Source organism: Octopus bimaculoides, chromosome 6, assembly GCF_001194135.2.
Source record: "Octopus bimaculoides isolate UCB-OBI-ISO-001 chromosome 6, ASM119413v2, whole genome shotgun sequence".
Taxonomy (NCBI): Eukaryota; Metazoa; Mollusca; class Cephalopoda; order Octopoda; family Octopodidae; genus Octopus; species Octopus bimaculoides.
The window spans coordinates 85,039,884-85,044,988 of NC_068986.1; the positions used below are offsets into that span (position 1 = coordinate 85,039,884).

At 33.6% G+C, this 5,105-nt stretch overlaps 1 long non-coding RNA gene across 1 annotated transcript in view; it reads left to right on the forward strand.

Moving 5' to 3' along the window:
• The window catches only part of LOC128248048 (uncharacterized), a 16,335-nt gene that overhangs the window by 9,263 nt on the left and 1,967 nt on the right, over positions 1–5,105 (forward strand). Inside the window, exons 3-4 of the long non-coding RNA XR_008264320.1 lie at positions 415–471; positions 3,605–3,661. This is a non-coding gene — a long non-coding RNA (uncharacterized LOC128248048). The remainder of the gene's footprint in view (positions 1–414; positions 472–3,604; positions 3,662–5,105) is intronic.

Genomic DNA, 5,105 nt, shown 5'->3' on the forward strand with positions numbered 1-5,105 from the left:
TATATATATAGTGGTTTCCAGTCTCGAATTAAATGGTAATATATATACATCTAATATAGGATAAACATTTTAGAGTGTTATATAAGTTGGAACGTTTGATAATTTTCCCAATAAGGAGGTTGTTTTTATTTTATATTGCAGTTTTTAGTTACTATGATCTTTTGCATTTATTTATGAAACATTATTTTCTAGGATGTTGTTGTATAATTTAATCTTTAACATGTTTCCAAGGTTTCAAGAGAAGTAGAAGTCCTGGATAGTTTTGGACTATATTTTGTTAAGGGGAGCAATTGGTTGCAAACTCCTTTATTGGTTCTGTACGGTTGTTAACATACTCAAAATGAACATCCAAATATCTATCAGCTTCCTCTTCCATTATAAAAGTATATTATATGATCTTACCTTTTTATGTAGTCGAAATAACCACAGGAAACTCCTTAGTGGCAAACACAATGTCAACGGCAACAGAAGGTAAATGATATTCTATAAATATTTTACTATTCATTGTCTTGTATACTTGAAATTTATTAAAAATACGTTGATTTGTTTTGCATATTTTGCGCTAAAATATTCTAATAGATTTATGTATATATTCTCTTTATGACGATTTGAAGTTCTAATGTAAGATGAACAATTTTACACATCTTTAAAGAGAAGATATTATTAAAAAACATATGGTTAGTTCACATTTCTGAGATATGCCTGTTTATAACGATGGTTATATTCGCTGCCAGATTGCAGAATAAGGAAATATGAGACGGAACGGATGGACCAGAGCCATACGGACCCCCAAAAAATGCTCATCAGGTAAAGAAAATGATCGCACATGCAGTAGAAGCTACAATAAAATTACCCTAAAAGGCCACACGTTTAAATTTAACAACAAAATATACGCCCAGGAGAGGGGGCAGCCATCGGTGTTAGTATCGCCGTTGATGTGGCCAATCTCTTCATGGTATGGTGGGACAGAAGGCTTAAGGAACACCTGACACAGAACTCCATACTCGTGAATGTGTACTCTCGATATGTCGATGATATCAACGTAGTGGTAAAGACACCCCCACAAGAGAGTACTCTTGAAATAGAAATAGAAACTAATACTATGGAGAGCACCCAGCAAATGGCTAACTCCATCCACCAGAGTATTAAGGTCACGATAGACTACCTTACTAAACACTCTAACCATACTCTACCAGTACTAGATACAGAACTTTGGCTGGAAACTGAGAATAATAAAACCTGAATCTTTCATTCACACTGCCAAATCTATAGCCTCCAAATACCTGATCCACCGGAACTCAGCTATCGCGGACAATGCCAAATTCAATATATTGATGGCAGACCCCATCAGAGTAATGCGAAATGTGTCCTACATGTGCGACCCAACAGAGTTAAAGAGACATATGCAACATTTCGTTCACCGCATGCAGTTCTCAGGTTACAGCCATAAAGAAAGGCTCAGAATATACAAAGGAGCTATGAGGAAATTTGAAACCATCAAACGTAACGATAGGAATGGGATTTGCCCACTTTATAGGAGCAAATCATAGAACACCATTGAAAGGATTAAGAAGAAAATAGGGAAGGCCAATTCATGGTATGATAGCCACAAATACCAGAGCGTCATGTTCGTCGACACCACACCTAGAGGCGAAATGGCGTACCGCTTTAGAAGGGCCCTAGATAAACTTAAGCTAAGGATTAAGGTTGCTGAAAGGCCAGGCAGCCCTATCAAATCCCATATCGGTAAAACTTACCCTTTTAGTAGAACACCCAACACTGATAGGAACTGTACTGTATGTAGATTTAGCCCACAAACAAACTGTAAAGCCAAAAATGTGGTCTATAGTATAAGATGTACAGAGGGACGATGTAGTAACAAGACAACGACGTACGTAGGGGAAACAGCACGGAGCATAGGAGAGCGGGTAAATGTATATTGGAGAGAACTTAAGGAAGAGAAGCGCTCATCAGTTCTATACCAGCACGCTGAGCGAGAACACGTAGGCTCACTCAACAACATAGAAATTAAAGTCTTGTCCACACATAGAACAGACGCAGCGCTTAGAAAATTACAGCGGCTACACACATAATAGAAGATAAAACTAGCCTGAATAGGATACTGGAATGGAACACTACCAAACACACACACACACACACACACACACACACACACACACACACACACACACACACACGACAAACCACAACATATGACAATAAAATCCCCATAAACTGATAACTATATGAACACAATATAATACAGTACATAAATAAACAAATGGAATTTCAATAACTACACAGGTTAACAAAATTAAATTAAATATAAAAAGTAGGTATAAACACATGAACAAATAAATATGATTAATGTAACGTAATATAAAGCTGAAGCAAATTAACACGAAATATATAGAGCGTGTGTTTTTATTGGCTAACCTGGCAACATGACCATCCCCAAACACAACAATTTATATATATATATATATATATATATATATATATATATATATATATATATATATATAAAGTCAATTTTCTTGTTTCCAGGTCAACAATGTCGGATTTCCGATGTGTGGCTACGCTTGCCCTTGGATGGAATCCACAATACATATTGAATTGTTTCCTAGTTCATATTTCCAATATATAAATCTCTTTAAATTTCATCGAACGGACAGACAATCCAACTCATTATATATATATATATACATACATATATATATACATATATATATATATACATATATGCTTCTAACAAGGGATAAATTTTTTATCCCCCCAAAATTCCATCAAAGTGGAGAGCATATTAAAATACATTTAAAATTGCAAATTATAAACAAGGGCAAAAGAAAAAATAATTCTATGCCAATATGCTGAAAATAGACTTTAAATCGTCAATCACAAAAGAACAATATTCATTCGCTATAAATACAGGTCGTGCTGAAATCGTGGACGGCAGGTTAGCAGATTTAAAAAAAAAATTCTTTACCTCTATATTTAATCAATTTAGGGATTAATCCCATTGATTTTCCCTCTTCAGTAGAGAATACGATAACTTATAAATGAAACATGTACAAGCACCCATAGAAAATAAAAACAGAATCAAGAGTTATGTGTACACATAAGTACCTCATTCATATCTAAATATAGAATACTTTAGCAAACCTGAGCACATGGGTGACTGGTCACGAATCACAACATTTAGTGGTTTCCAGTCCCGAAATAAATGGTAATAAATATACATCTAATATAGGATAAAAATTTTAGAGTGTAATATAAGTTGGACTATTTGATAGTTTTCCCAATTAGGACATTCATTTTCTTTTATATTTAAGTTAATAACTACTATGATCTTTTGCGTTTAGTTGTGAAACTTTATTTTCTGGGATGTTGTTGTTTAAAATGATCTTTAACATGTTTCTATCATTTCAAGAAAACTAGAAGTACTGGAGAGTTGTGGACTATATTTTTTTAAAGTGAGCAATTGGTTGCAAACTCCCTTATTGGTTCTGTGCGGTTGTTAACATACTCAAAATTAACATCCAAATATCTATCAGCTTCTCTTCCATTATAAAAGTATCTTATATGATCTTACCTTTTTATCTAGTCGAAATAACCGCAGGAAAATCCTCAGTGGCAAACACAATGTCAACGGCAACAGAAGGTAAATAATATTCTATAAATATTTTACTATTCATTGTCTTGTATACTTGAAATTTATTAAAAATCTAAATATTTGATAATAAGAAAAATAATAATAATGTTGGTTGCAAGCACTAAATAGCGTTAGGTAGCTATAAAATTAAAATTTTCTGTTACCATAAGGGCATAAAAGATGAGTACTTCCTAGAAATTTCAGTTAAACACCCAGTTAAACCCTAATAGGACTTAAAATATTACAGAATACAACACCATTCGGGCTAACAGGTAAATATTTTAAACATGGCAACACAGCTAAATTCTGTATAGTCTGGCATTTGGACACAGTTGTATCAGGATTTCGAGTTCTGGATAAAACTCGAAGCTCCCCTAAATAACGCAAAGTTCAATAATAGATTTAAATTATGACACTGTTAGAATAAGTGAAGAGATAGGTTATCTACGAACTAGAAATGCGAATGCATCTCAGTTACAAAGCGGTTTTGAAGTGATATACACTGCGTAGAATATTAGAAATTCAAATGGAACATTATGATTGAGGGCTAATGGCTATTTATGACTTCTGAATGCTAGATCTCACTCTGTACGGTAAATATTATGTTCGGAATTATGCCTAGCAATTTGACATATAAACCACGTTATATACAATGCCAATGACGTCACGATTCGGAGTGTGCCAATTACTACTGGTATCACGTCCACTTTCTTCATTGCTCTCAACCTGCATATTAACCTCTTCAAATTTTTAATAGATGTTCAGTTTATTTTCTTCTTTGTGTTTGACCCCGGAATCACCCGAACATGCTACGCCGATTACAATAAAGTCAAATTCTTTGTTTGCAGCTCAACAATGTCGGATTTCTGATGAGTGGCTACACTTACCCTTGGATGGAATCCTCCATACACTTTTGAATTGCTTACTAGTTCATATTTCCAATATTTAAATCTCTTTAAATTCCATCGTGCGGACAGTCAATTCAACTCATTATATATATGTATAATATATATATATTTGAAGATAAGCAACAAAAATCAATAGGTTATAGCAGTACGTACGTTTCATACAAACTTCATTTATTCATGTAGTGAAAACACTACATAAAATGTACAATGAAAATGTACTCCTCAGCTGCATAATGGAATTTCATTTTAGAAAGTCATTTTGTAGGTGTGTGCAAAAAACAAGAGTAAGTGAAGAAAAAATACCATGGTGACTATGCTGAGGAGTACATTTGCAGTGTACGTTTTATGTAGTCTTCTCACTACATGTATAAATGAAATTTGTACAAAACGTACGTACTACTATAACCTATGGAATTTTTGTTGCTTTTCTTCAAATTTTATTCACCAAATCTCTTGATATTGTGTTTGGTTTTTACCCTACCAAATTCTAGTGCCTCAAACATTTTAAGTGCTACGTTTAATCTTTTGATTAAAACTACATTATA